Below are 19,152 nucleotides of genomic sequence, written 5' to 3'. Positions count from 1 at the left end.
GAGAATCAAATCAGCAATTTGGAACATGAGGAAACAAAAAACGCCCGACCAGAAGAGCAAAAACAAAAAAGTCCAGAAATATGAAGATAGTATAAGGAGCCCCTAGGATAACTTCAAGAGGCCCAACATTTGTATTATTGGAGTGCCAGAAGGAGAGGAAAGAGAGCAAGAAATTGAAAACCTATTTAAAAAATAATGACAGAAAACTTCCCCTACCTGGGGAAAGAAATTGACTTACAAGTCCAGGAAGCACAGAGGGTCCCAAACACGAGAAACCAAAAGATGCCCACAGCAAGACACATCATAATTAAAATGCCAAAGGTTAAAGACAAGGAAAGATTCTTAAAAGCAGCAAGAGAAAAGCAGTTAATTACATACAAGGGAGCACCCATTCGACTGTCAACTGATTTCTCAACAGAAACTTTGCAGGCTAGAAAGGAGTGGCAAGAAATATTCAAAGTGATGAAAAACGTGGAACTAAAGCAAGATGACTCTACCCAGCAAAGCTGTCATTTAGAATTGAAGGTCAGATAAAGAGCTCAGACAAGGAAAAGCTAAAGGAGTTCATCACCACCAAACCAGCACTACAGGAAATGTTGAAGGGTCTTCTTTAACAAGAAGCTAATGAACAAAAGAATCTGATGAACTAAATAGATCCAGAGACATTGATGCATGTAACAGATGATCATATTTCAGAGGGAAGAGGGAAGGTGGGTGGAGGGTGGGAAGAGATTAACCAAAGAAGTTATATGCATATTTGCATAACCCATGGACACAGACAATGATGCGGTGAAGGCCTGGGCCAGGGGTGGGAGCGAGGTGGAGGGGGTCAATTGGGGGCAAAAATGGACATGTGTAATACTTTCAACAATAAAGATAAATTTTAAAAAAAAATTTTAAATTGCTTCAAAAGGAATTAAACACAGGAATAAATTTAACCAAGAATATAAAAGACCTGTACTCACAAAAGTATAAGACACAAGAAAGAAATTGAAGAAAATACAAATAAGTGGAATCATATACCGTGTTCATGGACAGGAAGAATTAACATCATTAAAATGTCCATACTACCCAAAACAATCTATAGATTCAATGCAATTCCTATGAAGATGCCAATGGCATATTCCACATAACTAGAAAAAAATATTCCAAAAATTTATATGGAACCACAAAAGACCCTGAATTGCAACAATGATGTTTATGAAGAAGAAAAAAATTGGAGAAATTATGTTTCCTGATATCAAACTATACTACAAGACCATAGAAATCAAAACAACATGGTACTGGCATAAAAATAGATATACAGGTCATTGGAACTGAATAGAAAGAACAGAAATAAACCTATGCCTTTATAATCAATTAATATTTGACAAAAAAGGCAAAAACCTACAATGGGATAACAATAGTGTATTCAATAAGTGGTACTGGGGATATTGGACAGATACATGCAAAAAAATAAAACTAGACCACCTTCTTACACCATATACAAGAATAAACTCAAAATAAATTAAAGACTTAATCTATGGTTGTTAGACTAAAAACCATAAAAATCTTAGAAGAAAACAGAGGCAGTAAAATCTCAGACATTTCTTAGAGCAATATTTTTTCTGATGTATCTTCTTGGGCAAGGGAAACAAAAAAACAAATAAATAAACAGGGCTACATTAAACTAAACAGTTTCTGCACAGCAAAGGAAACCATCAACAAAATGAAAAGACAATCCACTGAATGGAAGAACAAATTTGCCAATGATACATCTGATAAGGGGGTAATAACCAAAAATTATAATGAACTTATAAAACTCAACACCAAAAAACCAAACAATCTCATTAAAAAATGGGAAAAGAACCTGAATGGACACTTTTCCAAAGAGGACATACAGATGGCCAGTAGACTTATGAAAAGATGCTCAATTTCACTAATCACCAGAGAAATACAAATTAAAACCACAATAAGATCTCACCTCTCATCTGTCACAATGGCTGTCATCAATTAATTAACAAACAACAAGTGTTGGTGAGGGTGTGGAGAAAAGGGAACCCTTGCCCTCTGTTGGTAGGAATGCAGATTGGTACAGCTACAGTGAAAGCAGTATGAAGTTACTTCAACAAATTAAAAATGGAATTGCCTTATGACCCAGTGATTCTACTTATGGGAATTTATTCAAAGAAACCTGAAACACTAATTCAAAAGAATATATGCACCCCTGTGTTTATTTACAATAGGCAATATTTGGAAGCAGTCTAAGTGTCAATCAGTAGATGACTGGATTACAAAGCTGTGGTACATTTGCAGAACAGAATACTACTCAGCTATAAAAAAGAAGGATCTCTTACCCTTTGGGACAGCATGAATGGACCTGGAGAGCATTATGGTAAGTGAAATAAGCCAGTCAGAGAAAGACAAGTACCATATTATTTCATTCATATGTGGAATCCAATTAACAAAATGAAGTTACAAGCAAAATAGAGACAGACTCATAGAGTGCAGACTGACAGCTAGGGAGGGAGGCTGAGGGGTGGTGGTGGTGGTATAAAGATTGAGCAAAAAAATAGAAAAAGCTCATGAGCATGGACAACAGTGTGGTTATAGCCAGGGGGTGTGCTAAGAGGTGGAGGAAGATATAGTGGGGGATAAATGGTCATGGATGGGGACTTGGCTTGGGGTGAACACAGTATAGTGTACAGATGATGTATTGTAGAATTGTGCACCTGAAACCTGTATAATTTTGTTAACCAGTGTCACCCCAATAAATTCAATAATAGAAAAGGTAGAAAAATGCAAGCAGAAATAAATAATTTCAGCAGAGAGATGGAAATTATAAGAAATAAGCAAATAGAAGTGAATATTTCTTTAAAAAACTAAATCAAATGAAGAATGCTTTCAATGGACTTATTAGTAGTCTTGACACACAGCAAAAGAAAACGTCAATGAGCATAAAGATAGATCAATAGAAATTATCCAAACTGAAATTCAAAGAGAAAAACAAGAGTAGAAAACAAAACAGAGTATCCAAGAGCTGTGGGAAAATATCAAATGGTGTAATATATGTGTAAATAAAATCACAAAGGATAAAGAGAGGGCCAGAAGAAATATTTGGATAATTAATGGATGAGAATTTTCCAAAATTAGTGACAGAAACCAACCCACATATCCACAAAGCTGTGATAATATCTACATCTAGGCATATCATATTCATACTGCTGACAACCAAAGACACAGAACATATTAGAGGATTCAAAGTGAAAAAATGAAATCCCTAAAGAGAAACAAAGAATTGTGTCATTTTTCTCAATACAAACATGCCAGCAAGAAGACAATAGAGTCACATCTTTAAGTTATTGAATAATTCAATCCCTAATTCTATACCACTTGAAAATATCCCTATTAGAGGAAAGAAAAAATACTTATTAGATGAACAAAAACTGAAAGAATTGTCAGCATACCTACCTTGCCAGATGTGTTAAAAGAAGTTCTTTCAGAAGAAATAGAATAGAGGTTAGAAGCTTGGATCTACACAAAGACATGAAGAACTTTGGATATGGAATAAAGGAATATAAAATACAATTTACTTCTCTAATTTTAAGGGTGTTTAAAGATAACTATTTGTTTAAAGCATTAATGGTAGCAATATATGGGATGTTTATAACATAAGCAAAATGAAATATAGGAGAACAATTGCACAAAAAAATGGACACAGTTCTTACATTAAACAAGTGGCATAATATTGCTGGAATATAAACAGATTATTTAAAACTTTATATTGTACACTCAAGACAATGACTGAAATATTTAAGAAAAAATGCATGAATGATGTCAATGGAGGAGATAAAATGGAATCATATAAATTGCCCAATTAAAACCAGAGAAGGCAGAAAAAGAGGGGAAAAAACACAGCAGACCTACATGAATAGAAAACAGCAAGAAAGATGGTATACTTTAATCCAACTATATTAGTAACTTTCAATATGACTATACAAAGCATACCAGTAGAAAGAACTTGTCAGATTGCATTAAAAATCATGAGCTAGAAGATTAAAGAGGGCAGCGAACTAAGTGGAAGTTACACGGACACTCTCCCAGGACCAAACTGGAATTACAACTAAAATATAGAAAAACCATCCTGAATAATCAATTGCAACTGAAGATGAGCTGGAGAGCACCCTCATAACCAAAGAGGAAAACTGGAGACCGCACACAGACTGGTGGGAAGTGCGGAGGCACGAGAGGGCTGGCTGGGCTTCCACAGGTAGCAGCTGAAGGTCCAGAGGGATATCTCAGCCTTGGGGGATTCCCACTGAGGACACTGGGGCCTAAACCTCAAGCTGGGCTTCCCAGCCCAGAGCACCAGAACTGAGAAAGGTGCCCACATAACATCTGGCTGTGAAAAGCAGCCAGGTTTCTCTCTGCCAGGGAGAAAGGGCTGGAAATGCAGGCACCCTCTTAAAGAGCCAATACACACAGTTTTGTGTGCATTTAACTTGGGCTCCAATAGAGGGAGGGCAGTGTGGACTGGAGCTGTGTGAGGAGAATCTAGGGTTTTAGGCTCTGGAGATAGAGCTCAGAGGGCACCCCTCTGGATTCCTGTGCTGAGTCATTCCCCCATACTGCAGAGGACATCTTTCTGAAGCAGACACTTACTATACAGGCAGATTTTGCCTAGGGGGAGGGGTTTGGAAGCAATTACCCAACCCTGTTGAAAAACCTCTCACCCCACCTTGTGGAGTTTTGACAGCCTGAGGCTCATTAAGAGACTGATAACAATCAGCCGCTCCACACTGTGAAGTTTCTACAGTCTGAGGCTCATTAAGAGAATCAGGTTAATCACCCTGCAGGCAGAGGCAGACCTCAGAGTGCTTTGAGTTTTTGCCTGACCTGCTTCTGGACCCAGGCCTTAGAAAAGCAGACTTTGGTGTGCATCTTGGTCTGTCCAAACACACTCAGCCCTAACAGAGGGGACCTCAAGCCATGAGTTGTTGATAGTTCCAAACAGGATATTCAAGGCCAGTTACAAACAGCATCTGACATTGGCGTGCACCAGAGACCTTCAAAAAAAACTGAGAGTCCTGGCAAGCCTACCTAATACATAGAAACAAACCCAAATAGGCAGCCAAACTGGGGAGGCAAAAAAAACAAACCCCAAATGAAGGAACAAGAGAAGTTTCCAGAAAAAAGAGGTAAATGAAATGGAGATAAGCAATCTATCAGATATAGCATTCAGAATACTGACTGTAAGGATACTCAACAGTGTGAAAAAATATATTGAAACTATGAAAAATGACCAGTCAGAAATGAAGAATCACAAAGCAGAAATAAAGAATACATTGGAAGGCATAAACAGCAGATCAGAGGAAGCTGAGATTGGATCAGCATATTAGAAGACGGGGTAGAAAAAAAATCACTCAATCAGAGATCCAAAAAGAAAAAAACAATTAAAAAACAGTACAGTCTAAGGGAACTGTGGGACAACATGAAATGTAACAATATTCATATCATAGGAGTGCCAGAAGTGGTCAAAAGTAAGCAAAGGCTAGAGAACTTGTTTGAAGAAATAATGGCAGAAAACTTCCCTAACCTGGTGAAGAAAAAATTCACACAAGATCAGGGGGCATAGGGGGTCCCAAGCAAGAAGAATGCGTAGAGCCCACTCCCAGATGCATCATAATTAAAATGCCAAAAATTCAAGACAAAGAGAGAATCTTAAAGGCAGCAAGAGAAAAGTAAGCTGTTACCTGCAAAGGAGCTCCCTTAATGCTGTCAGCTGATATCTCATCAGAAATTCTACAGGCCAGAAGGGAATGGCATGAAGTATTCAAGGTAATGCAAAAAAAAGGATCTGAAACCAAGACTATTCTATCCAGCAAGGCTATCATTAAAAATAGATGGTGAAATAGTTTCCCAGACAAAGAAAGACTAAAGGAGTTTATCACCACCAAACCAACATTCCAGGAAATGTTAAAGGGACTGCTGTAATTAGAAGTAGAAATAGAGAGAGAAATATAGGAATAAAGAATTAAAATGGCAATAAATAAGAACCTATCAATAATAACTTTAAGGGCTTTAAGGCAGAGATCAACAGCAATACAGTCATAGTCATGGACTTTAACACCATACTGACTTCACTGGATAGATAAGATGGATTTAATTGATATTTACAGAACATTCCACCCCAAAGCTGCAGAATATACATGCCTATCAAGTGCACATGGGATATTCTCAAATATTGACTACATGTTAGGACACAAAACCAGTCTCTACAAGTTCAAGAAGATTGAAATTATCAACCATCTTCTTGGATCACAATTGCATGATATTAAAAACCAACTATAGTAAAAAGACTCAAAAACATTCAAACACATGGAGGTTAAATAGCATGCTATTAAACAATGAATCAGTTATCAGTAAGATCAAGAAAGAAATCAAAGACTTCCTGGAAACAAATGAAAATGAACACACAACAACCCAAAATTTATGGGATGCAGCAAAAGCAGCCCTAAGACGGGAGTTCATAGCTCTACAGGCCTACCTCAAAAGGCAAGAAAAAATTTTAGTAAACTATCTAGCCCTACAACTTAAAGAACTAGAAATCTCCCTTGTGAAGCCATCAGGGCCAAGGCATTTTTTCCTGGGAGTTTTTTTTATTACTGCTTCAATTTCATGAGTTGTTATTAGCTTATTCAGGTTTTCTGATTTTTCCTGATTCAGTTTTACATGACCTCACTCATATGTGGAATCTAATAAACAAAATAGACTGAGGAATAAAATAGATCCAGAGACATAAAAGCATGGAACACACTGATGAATCTCAATGGAAAGGCAGGGGTAGGGGAGTGGATGGGGAGAGATTAATCAACGAACTTATATTCATATATGCCTAACCCATGGACACAGACAATAGTGTGGTGGGGGGAAGGGGGTAGATGCAGGGTGGAAGGGATCAATAGGAGGAAAAAGAAGGATATCTGTAATACTTTCAACAATAAAGATAAATTTTAAAAAATAAAAATAAATTAAAAAATTATGACCCAACTATATGGTATCTTCAATAAACCCAATTAGAATATAAATGTATATCGCTTAAAAGAGGTGAGAAAGACATAGCATGCAAATGTTAACAAAAAGAAACCTGGATGGGAGTGACATCCACATCATGGCAAACTGTAACAACCCCTTAGTATCTCCCCATAAGTCTACAACTTGTCAGACATCTATAATGCAACAAAAGCTTCTCTGTTCAGCACACTAGGATGCCTGAGAAATCCACACATTGGTACATCTGAAGTTAAGCATACTGGAATGCCTGGAGAGGAAGAATGGAGCAAAAAAGGGGCAGTGCTTATAGACAAGGTTCCTCAAACACTGTGACTGACACCATGATCCCAGTGAACAGAGTAGAGTTAGAAGAGCCCCAACATCACTTTGCCATGAAAGGTAACTCAGGCAGCAGCAGAGGCATTGCCAGAGAATCTGGCTCCCTCCCTCAGTGATGGCAGAGGTCCCAAGGTTTTCCATGGTTCCAGCAGCCATAGGGGACCAGGCAGCAGCACAGAAGACTTGCAAACCTAGCTCCTCCCCACTTGCCACATCTCCTCACCATGGTGATGATGCCTCAAGAATCAGGCGACCCACCACCCTAATTACCCATGGAGTGGCTCCCGGGACCCCAGAGAGCCCCCGCTGCAACATTGGAGGTGCAAATAGTGCAGGTAAGAGTAAACAAAATCTTGCACTATAGCACCATCTACTGGAAATATAAACAAAATTGCATCTAATTACCAACCTGCTGAATTGCTAAAATAAGAAAACTCTTACCTAAATAAGAAAACTGTTCACTGCTTCAAATGTGCCAGCAGAGAAACAACTTATCAATCACCATGAAAACTAAGGCAACATGGTAACACAGGAAGAAAATAACAATTCTCCAGAAACCAAACTCAAACACATGGAGTATTGTGATCTAAATGATAGAGAATTCAAAATAGCAGTCATGAAAAAAGGTCAATGAGATGAGAGAAAACTCAAAAAAGCAGTTCAGTGAGCTTGGGAATAAAAATAATTAACAGAAGGAATATGTTACCAAGAGATTGAAACTAAAAACAAAACAAAACAGACATCTTGGAGCTGAAGAACTTAGTAAATAAGATTAAGAATGTATCGGAAAGCATTGGAAATAGAGAAGACCATATGAAAAAGAAAATTAAGCTGGAAGATTTTAGAGAATCTAAAAATGATTCAGGTAGAAGAGGAAAGATAACTAATTGTTTTAAATTAATGAACTCTACAACAACTGATTTCTTTAGAAAGGGCAATATAAGGATAATGGGTATTCCAAAAGGATAAGGGAACAGAGTCTAGGGAAGGAACTGCACATTCAAGTACAACAAGCTAACAAAACACCTAATTATCTCAACACAAAAGACCTTCTCCAAGACACATTACATTAAAACTGTCAAAAGTTAATGATAAAAAAAGAATTCTCAAGGCAGCCAAGGAACAAAGACAATAACATACAAACTAACTAAGAAACAAACAAAAAAAACCAACCATCAGATTATCATCAGATTTCTCAGCAGTAACCTTGGCCAGGAGAGAATAAAATGACATATTCAAAATATTTAAAGAGAGGAAACACCAACCAAAAATAATATATACAGCAAAGTTATCCTTTACATGTAAAGGATAAATAAAGGCTTTTTCAGACAAATAAAAGCTGAGGGAATTTACCACTGCAAAGCCTGCATTACAAGAAATGTTGAAAGGAGCTCTTCTACCTGAAACAAAAAGACAAAAATACACAAAACTTTAAGTAAGATGACAAACAGGCAGAAGCAGAAAAGAATGGCATGTAAAACACTTAACTGTACCATAAAGGTTAAAGAAAAAATTTAAAATAACTATAGCTATTTTAATTTGGTAATGAGTGCACAACATAAAGAGGGATAATTTTTGATAATAAAAACAGAGGAGGAAAAGGATGGAAATTAATTAATAAATGAAGATAAGATGCTGTCAGAAAAAAAAGAATATTTTTTAAATTTTATCTTTATTGTTGAAAGTATTACAGATGTCCCCCCTTTTCCCCTCATTGATCCCCTCCACCTGGCATCCACTCCCTGTCAGCACCCCCGCGCCTTTTCTTATCTGAGACATTTTATTACAAACCTAATGGTAACCACAAAACAGGTATCTAGACCTGAGATATAAAACATAAAAATAAAAAAAAAAGAAGTAAACAGAGAAAAAGATCATAGAAAATCACCAAACTAAAATAACAGACAGAAACATGGAAAAAAAACAATGAAGACTGTCACTATTTTGCTTGCTGGTTCATTTTGTTCATTAGATTCCACATATGAGTGAAATCACACGGTACTTGTGCTCTGACTGGCTTATTTCACTTAGCATAATGCTCATAGTGACAGACTCACAGAGAAAAGGCTGACAGCTATTGGGGCTGGGTGAAGTGGTGGAGGGATTGGCAAAAGAAAGAAAAGAAGGAGAAGAAACTCATAGACATGGACAACAGTGTGGTGATTGCCAGGGGTTGGGGTGGAAGGAGGTAGAGGAGTGTATAGGGGGATAAATGGTGATGGATGGGGACTTGACTTGGGGTAGTGAACACACAATACAGTGTACAGATGATGTGTTGTAGAATTGTTCACCTGAAACATCTATGCTTTTGTTAACCAGTGTCACCCCAATAAATTCAATTAAAAGGAAAAATATTTTAAAAAGAAACAATGGAGATAAACAGCAATTGGGAAATAAAAGATAAAATGGCAGCAGTAGGTCCTCACATGTCAATAATCAATCTAAATGTAAATAAATTGAATTTATTAATCAAAAGGAAGAGTAGCTGGATGGACAAGATCCAAATATATCCTGCCTTCTGAAAACCAATTTCAGAGCCAAAGATGATACTCCAAGAAATGGTATTAAGAGAAAAGATGGTATAGCCATGCTTATATCAGACAAAATAAACTTCAAAACAAAAATGTTAACATGATACAAAGACAGATATTTTCTAAGGATAAAGGGAACAATATATTAAGAAAATATAACATTTATTTATGTTTATGCACTCAACTTGGGAGCACCAAAATATATAAAGCAATTATTAAAATATCTAAAAGGGGGAATAGACATCAACACAATAATAGTAGAATGCTTTAAAACCCCACTTACAACAATGGATAACTCATCCAGATAGAAATTCAACAAGGAAACATGAATCCTATATGACACATTAGACCAGATGGACTTAATATATTTACATAATTTTTCATCCAAAAGTGACAAAATACACATTCTTTTCATGTGTAGGTGGAACATTCTCAAGGATAGACTATATGTTCAGACACAAAACAAGTCTTAATAAATTTAAGAAGACAGATCATATCAAGTATTGTCTGACCCCAATGGTGTGAAACTATAAATCAACTACAAGAAGACAGCTAAAAAAAATTACAAATATGTGGAGATTAAACAACATACTACTAAACAACTATTGGGTCAATGAAGAAAAAAAAGAAGTCAAAAGACACATAGAGACAAATTAAAATGAAAATATAACATACCAAAGTCTTTGGAATGTAGCAAAAGCAGTACTAAGAGGGAAGTTTATAGCAACACAGGCTTATCTCAAGAAACAATAAAAATATCAAATAAACAATCTATCATTACACATTAAGGAACTGTAAAAAAAATAAAGGAAGCCCAAAGTCATTAGAAGGAAAGAAACTATAAAAATCAGAGCAAAAATTGCCCTAGCTGGTTTGGCTCAGTGGTTAGAGTGTTGGCCAGAGGACTAGTCCACGCGGTTCAGTTCAGGTGCATGCAGGAGGCAACCAATCGATGTGTCTCTCTCACATTGATGTTTCTCTCTCTCTGTCTCTGTCTCTCTGTCTCTGTCTCTCTGTCTCTCCCTCTCTCTCTGTCTCTCTCTCTCTCTGTCTCTCTCAGTCTTTCTCCCTCTCTCTCCCTTCCACTCTCTCTGAAAAAAGTAATGAAAAAATATCAAGAGAGGATTAAAAAAAATCAGAGCAAAAATTAATAAAATAGAAAATAAAAAGACAACAAAAATAATAAAACAAAGAGATGGTTCTTGGAAAATATAAACAAAATTGGTTAACCTTTAGCTAGACTCACTTAAGAAAAACAGAGAAGCCTCAAGTAAATAAAATCACAAATGAAACAGAAGTTACAATGGATACCACAGAAATACAAAGGATTATAAAAGAATATTATAAAAGGATATTCTCCACCAAATTGAACAACCTAAAAGAAGTTGAAAAATTCTTAGAAGCATACAACCTGCCTAGACTGAATCATACATAATTAGAAAACCCAAATAGACTGATTACTAGTAAGGAAATGAAACAGTAATCAAAAACCTTCCCAAAAACAAAAATCCAGAACTAGATGGCTTCACTGGGGAATTCTACCAAACATTCAAAGAACATTTAACATATGTCCTTCTCAAACTTTCCAAAAACTTGAAGAGAATGGAATGCTTACCAACTCATTCTATTAGGCCTACATTACCGTAATATCAAACCAGGCAAAAACAACACATACACACAATTACAGGCCAATTTCTCTGATGAACATTTATTTGACTTTGGGTGGTGGGCACACAGTGCAATATACAGATCTTGTAACATAGAAATCTACACCTGAAACCTATGTGATCCTATTAACCAATGTTCACCCCAATAAATTTAACTTTTTAAAAAAGACAATAGCAATCTTAAACTTATATTATTGACCACCACCATAAAAAAAATCCTCAACAAAATACGAGCAAATCTAATACAACACATTAAGAAAATCATACACCATGATAAAGTGAGAGTCATTCCAGGGATGCAAGGATGGTTCAACATTTGTAAATCAAACAATGTAATACACCACATTAAACTCAAATGATTGTCTCAATTGATGCATAAAAAGCATTTACAAGATACTACATCCGTTTATGATAAAATAAAATAAAAACTTGCAATAAAATTAGTACAGAAGCAAAGTACCTTAACATAATAAAGGCCATATATGACAAACACACAGCTAGTGTCATACTCAGTGGTGAAAAACTGAAAGTTTTCTGCTGAGTTCAGAAACAAGACAAGGGTACCCACTATCAACACTCTTAATCAGCATAGTACCAGAAGCCCTAGCCAGAGCAATTAGGCAAGAAACAGAAATAAAAGAGTCAAAATTGGAAAGAAAAACTTAAAATTCTCATCATTTGCAGATAACACGATCTTTTTAAAAAATCTATTGTTGAAAGTATTGCAGATGTCTCCCTTTTTTCCTCCCAATTGATACCCTCCACCCTGCATCCCTCCCACCCCAGGCCTTCCCCACACTATGGTCTGTGCCCATGGGTTATGCATTTATGCATATAAGTTCTCTGATTAATCTCTTCCTACCCACTCCTCCACCTCTGCCTTCCCTCTGAGATTCCTCAGTCTGTTCCATGCTTCTATGTCTCTGGATTTATTTTGTTCATGTTTACTTTGTTCATTATATTCCACATATGAGTGAGATCATGTGGTACTTGTATTTCTCTGACTGGCTTATTTCACTTAGCATAATATTTTTCCAGTTCCATCCATGCTGTCCCAAAGGGTAGGAGATCCTTCTTTTTTACAGCTGCATAGTATTCCATAATGTAAATTCCACTTTTGTTTATCCACTCATCTACTAATAGGTACTTGGTCTGTTTCCAGACCTTAGCTATTGTAAATTGTGCTGTTATGAACATAGGGGTGCAGAAGTTCTTTCTGATTGCTGTTTTGGGTATCTTAGGATATATTTCTGGAAGTGGGATCACTGGGTCAAATGGTAGTTCCATATTTAATTTTTTGAGGAAACTCCATACTGTTTTCCATAGTGGCTGAACTAGTCTGCATTCCCACCAGCACTGTACTAGGGTTCCCTTTTCTCCAAACCCTTGCCAGCACTTGTCATTTGATGATTTGATGATGGTAGTCATTCTGACAGGTGTGATATCTCAATGTCATTTTAATTTGCATCTCTCTGATGATTAGTGACTTTGAGCATTTTTTCATATGTCTCTTGGACATCTGTATGTCCTCTTTGGAGAAGTGTCTATTTAGGTCCTTTCCCCATTTTTAAATTAGACTATCTTCCTTTTGTTAAGTTGTAAGAGTTCCTTATATATTTTGGATATTAACCCTTTCTCAGATGTGTCATTGGCAAATATGTTCTCCCATACAGTGGGCCCTCTTTTTGTTTTGTTGATGGTTTCTCTTGCCTTGCAGAAGTTTTGTATTTTGATGTAGTCCCATTTGTTTATTTTCTCCTTTGTTTCTCTTACCCTAGGAGATGTATGGGCAAACACTGCTACAAGAGATGTCTGAGATTTTCCTACCTATGTTTTCTTCTAGGATTTTTATGGTTTCACATCTTACATTTAAGTCTTGTATCCATGTTGAGTTTATTTTTGTGTGTGGTTAAGTTGGTGGTCTAGTTTCATTTTTTTGCATGTATCTGTCCAATTTTCACAACACCATGTATTGAAGAGACTGTCTTTACTCCACTGTATGTTCTTGCTTCCTTTGTCAAATATTAATTGAGCATGATGGATTGTGTCTATTTCTGGGGTCTCTTTTCTGTTCCACTGATCTATGTGCCTGTTCTTGTGCCAGAACCAGGCTATTTTGATTACAGTGGCTTTGTAGTATAACTTGACATCTGGTATTGTGATCCCTCCAACTTTGTTCTTTTTTCTCAAGATTACATTGGCTATTCGGGGTCTTTTTTTGTTGTTCCATATACGTTTTTGAAGTGTTTGTTCTAGATCTGTGAAACATGCTATTGGTATTTTAATGGGGATTGCATTGAATTTATAGATTGCTTTGGGTAGTATGGGCATTTTAAAGATATTAATTCTTCCAATCCATGAACACGTTGTATTCTTCCACTTATTTATATCTTCCTCTATCTCTTTTTGCAGGTCCTGTAGTTTTCTGAATACAGTTGTTGTTTTTTTATCTCCTTGGTTAAGTTTATTCCTAAGTATCTTAATTTTTTGTTGCAATGATAAATGGGATTGTTGTGTGTGTTTTTTAGTTTCTCTTTCTAAGAGTTCATTATGGTGTTTAAAAATGCCATCAGTTTCTGGGTGTTAATTGTGTATCCTGCTACATTGCCAAATTCATTTATTAAATCTAGTAGTACTTTGGTGGAGTCTTTAGGATTTTCTATACACAATATCATGTCAACTGCAAATAATGACAGTTTACTTCTTCCTTTCCAATTCGGGTGACTTTTATGCTTTCTTCTTGTTTGATCGCTGTGGATAGTACTGCCATGCCAGTACTATGTTGAATAAGAGTGGTGAAAGTGGACACCCTGTCTTGCTCCTGTTCTTAGGGGAAATGCTTTTAGTTTTTGCCATTTTTTATGATGTTAGCTGTGGGCTTGTTGTATATGGCTTTTATTATGCTGAGGTATGATCCCTCTATTACCACTTTACTGAGAATTTTTATCAAAAATGGGTGTTGGATTTCGTTGAATGCTTTTTTTGCATATATTGACATGATCATGTGATTTTTGTCTTTCAGTTTATGTGATGTGTCACATTTATTGATTTGCAAATATTGTACCAGCCTTGCATCCCTGGAATAAAACCCACTTGGTCATGGTGTATGATCTTTTTAATATGTTGCTGGGTCCAATTTGCTAATATTTTGTTGAGAATTTTAGCATTTATGTTCACCAGGGATATTGACCTGTAATTCTCTTTCTTTGTAGTGTCTTTATCTGGTTTTGGAATTAGACTAATGCTGGCTTTGTAAAAAGAGTTTAGAAGTTTCCCTTTCTCTTGGGTTTTTAGAATATTTTGAGGAGGGTAGGTATTACTTCTTCTTTGACTATTTGGTAAAACTCCTCTATGAAGCTGTCCATACCAGGGCTTTTGTGTGCTGGGAGTTTTTTGATTATTGCTTCAACTTCATCAGTAGTTATAGGCCTATTCAGCTTTCCTAACTCTTCCTGATTGAGTTTTGGAAGGTTGTATTTTTCTAAGAATTTGTCCATTTTGTCCAGGTTGTGTAGGTAGTTGGTGTATAGCTGTTTATAGTATTTTCTTATAATGCTTTGTATTTCTGTTGGGTCAGTTGTCACTTCATATCTTTTGTTCCTTATTTTATTTATTTGAGTCTTCTCTCTTTGTTTCTTGGTGAGTCTGGCTAAAGGGTCATCAGTCTTGTTTATCTTTTCAAAGAATCAGCTCTTGGTTTCATTGATCTTTTGTATGTTTTTTAGACTCTATGACATTTATTTCTGCTCTGACCTTTAATATTTCCTTCCTTCTACTTATTCTGGGCTTTTCTTATTGTTGTCTTTCTAAGTCTTTAAGTTGTAGGGTTAGAGACTTTATTACAAGTTTTTCTTATTTTTTCAGGTAGGCCTGTAATGCTATAAGCTTCCCTCTCAAGGCTGCTTTCATTGTGTCCCATAGATTTTGGGTTGTTGTTGTTCATTTTCATTTGTTTCCAGCAAGTTTCTTTATTTCTTCCATGATTTCTTTGGTAACTCATTCAGTATTTACTAACACATGATTTAGCCTTCATGTGTTTGAATGTTTTATAGTGTTTTTAATATAGTTGATTTCTAATTTCATGCTATTGTGATCTGAGAAAATGCTTGATATGATTTCAATCTTCTTGAACTTGTAGAGACTTGTTTTGTGTCCTAACATGTGGTCTATCTTTGACAATGTTTCATGTGCACTTGAGGAGAATGTATATTCTGCAACTTTGGGGTGGAATGTTCTTTAAATATCAATTAAATCCATCTGATCTAGTGTGTCATTTAGGGTCATTGTTTCCTTGTTGATTTTTTGTCTTGAAGACCTCTCCAGTGAAGTCAGTGGAGTGTTAAATTCTCCTCTTATGACTGTATTGCTGTCACTCTCTCCCTAAAAGTCCTCCAGAAGTTGTCTTCTGTGTTGTTGTTGTTTTATAAACTTAGGTGCTCCTATATTGAGTGCATATATGATTATCAGGGTTATATCCTCTTGTTGGATTGATCCCTTTAGTATTATGTAGTAACCTTTCTTGTCTCTAATTATGGTTTTCATTTTGAAGTCTATTTTATTAGAGATGAGTATTGCTACCCAAGCTTTTTTTTCATTTCCATTTGCATGGAAAAATTTTTCATCCCTTCACTCTCATCCTGTGTGAGTCTTTTGTTCTGAAGTGAGTCTCTGGAGACAGCATATATTTGGGTCATGTTTTCTTATCCACTCAACTACCTTATGCCTTTTGATTGGAGCATTTAATCCATTTACATTTAAGGTTATTATTGATAGGTACTTATGTATTGCCATTTTAATTCTTTATGCCTATATTTCTCTCTTTGTTTCTTTTTTTTTTTTTAATATCTTTATTGATTTCAGAGAGAGGAAAGGAGAGGAGAGAGAGAGATAGAAACATCAATGATGAGAGAGTCATTGATCAGCTGCAGCCCGAAACCTGGGCATGTGCCCTGACAGGGACTCGAACCCTGATCACCTGGATCCTAGGTCGACGCTCAACCGCTGAGCCACGCCCAGCCGAGCATGTATTTCTCTCTCTTTCTATTTCTACTTATTATTATAGCATTCTCTTTAACATTTCTTGCAAAGCTGATTTAATGGTAATAAACTCCTTTAGCCTTTTTAAAAATCTGGGTAGCTCTTTATTTCACCATCTATTTTGAATGATAACCTTACAGGATGGAGTAGTTTGGTTTCAGATCCTTGCTTTTCGTTACCTTGAATACTTCATGCCTTTCCTTTCTGGCCTGTAGAGTTTCTGATGAGAAATCAACTCACTGCCTTATGGGAGCACCTTTGTAGGTAACAGATTGCTTTTGTCTTGCTGACTTTATGATTCTCTCCTTGTCTTGAATTTTGGGCATTTTAATTTTGATGTATTTGGGTATGGACTTCTTTGGGTTCTTCTTTCTTGGGACTCTCTGTGCCTCTTGAACTTGTGTGACTTGTTCCTTCACCAGTTAGGAAAGTTTTCTGCCGTTATATCTTCAAACATGTTCTCTAACTCTTGCTTACTTTCTACCTCTTCTGGTACTCCAATAATATGAATATTGTTACATTTCATGTTGTCTTACAGCTGCTTTCAACTACCCTGTTTTTTAATTGTTTTTTTCTTTTTGGATCTTTGAGTGATTTTTTCTACCCTTCTTCTAATTCACTGATCTAATCCTCAACTTCCTCTTATCTTGTTTATTCCTTCCAGTGTATTCTTTATTTATGTTTTGTCATCCTTCATAGTTTCCATATCTTTTCTTATCCTGTTTTCTGGAGACTTCTCTTGTTCTTTCATTTGGAGCTTGTTGTTTTTTTGTTTTTTGTCTCCCCATTTTGGCTGCCCATTTGGGCTTGTTTCTATGTTTTAAGTAGATCTTTTAGAACTCTCAGTCTTTTGGGATGGTTTCTGGTGCAGGGTAATGCCAGATGCTCTTTGTGACTAGCCTTGTGTACCCTGTTTGGAGCTGTCAATAACCATGACTTATTGTTCCATCTACTGGGGCTGGGTGAATTTGAATAGGACTAAGATGCACAGCAAAGTCTGCTTTTCCAAGACTCGAGTCCAGAAACAGATCAGGCAAAGACTCAAATCTTCCAGTGGTCTGCCTCTGCCTGCAGGGTGATTGATCTTAGTCTCTTAATTGACACTGTCTTACATAGAGAAAACCATAAAGATTCCACCATAAACTATTAGAAATAATAAACAAAAACAGTAGAGTTGCAAAATATAAAATCAATATACAAAAATATGTTGTGTTTCTACATACTAACAATGAATTATCAGAAAAAAGAATAAATTTAACCAAGGAGGTGAAGAACTGTATACTTAAAACTGCAAGGCTTTGTTGAAAGAAATTGAAGAAAATACAAATAAATGAAAATATATTCATAGATTGGAAGAATTAACATTGTTAAACTATCCATATTACCTAAAGCAATCTACAAATTCAATGCAATACCTATCAAAATCCCAGACATTATTCACAGAAATAAAACCCAAAAAAATCCTTAAATTTTTATAGAAGTACAAAAGACCTTGAATAGTCAAAGCAATCCTGAAAAGAAAGAACAAAGCCAAGGTATCACACTCCCTGATTGCAAATTATACTACAAAGTGACGACAATCAAAACACCATGATATTAGCAGAAAAAGAGACACACAGACCAATGTAACAGAATTGAGAGATGAGAAATAAATCTACATATGTGTAGCCAAATAATTTTCTAAAAAGGAAACAAAATTGTAAAATGGAGAAAAGAAAGCATTGTCAATAAATAGTGCTGGCAAAATGAAAAGCTACATGCAAAAGAATAAAACCAGCCTGCAGCCCTGGCAGGTGTGGGTCAGTTGGCTGGAGCGATGTTCCATACACCAAAAGGTGGCAGGTTTGATTCCCAATCAGAGCACATACCCAGGTTGAGGGTTCAATATGTGGGATTTAATGAACAAACTGAACTAGCAAGCAAAATAGAGACAGACTCATAGATAGAGAGCAGGCAGACAGCTCTGGTGGGAGGGGGTGTTGGGGGTGCATAGGGATTGAGCAAAAAAGAAAAAAAAAAGGAGAAAGAACTCATTGGCTGGGTCAACAATGTGGTGACTGTGGGGGGGAGGGGTGGGTAGAAGTGAAAGAGGAAATAAATAGTGATGGGAAAAAATTATAGAAAAAAGAAAGTTCATCACTTTGACAGTTTATTAGGGATCATACAGAGCTCAATAGGCTGTTGTATGTTGTTGCTGCTGCTGTGGGGATGGTAGGAATGGTGGTTATCCCATTAAGGCAATGATTTGGGTCTTCTGAAAAAAAATTTTTTTTAAGCACTGAAAAAGAATGATTCTGGCTTGAAATTTGGAGTAGCAGTGGAGGGCAAACAGAAGTGGATGGGTTTTAAAAATATCCAAAAGGCAGAAGTGACAAGACTTTGTCCTGATTAGATACAGGGATTGGGGAAGAGTAGGGGGTGCCTCAGACTCAGCATGCTTAAAGTTGAATTCCTGTTGTCTTCCAAAACATACTGTCCCTCTGTGCTGCCAATCTCGGTGAGTGGATCAGCATCCTGGCACAGAGCAAGCATTCATTGATTGTCTT

Source organism: Miniopterus natalensis, chromosome X (genome assembly GCF_054644295.1).
Source record: "Miniopterus natalensis isolate mMinNat1 chromosome X, mMinNat1.hap1, whole genome shotgun sequence".
Taxonomy (NCBI): domain Eukaryota; kingdom Metazoa; phylum Chordata; class Mammalia; order Chiroptera; family Miniopteridae; genus Miniopterus; species Miniopterus natalensis.
This window is presented reverse-complemented; position numbering follows the sequence as displayed.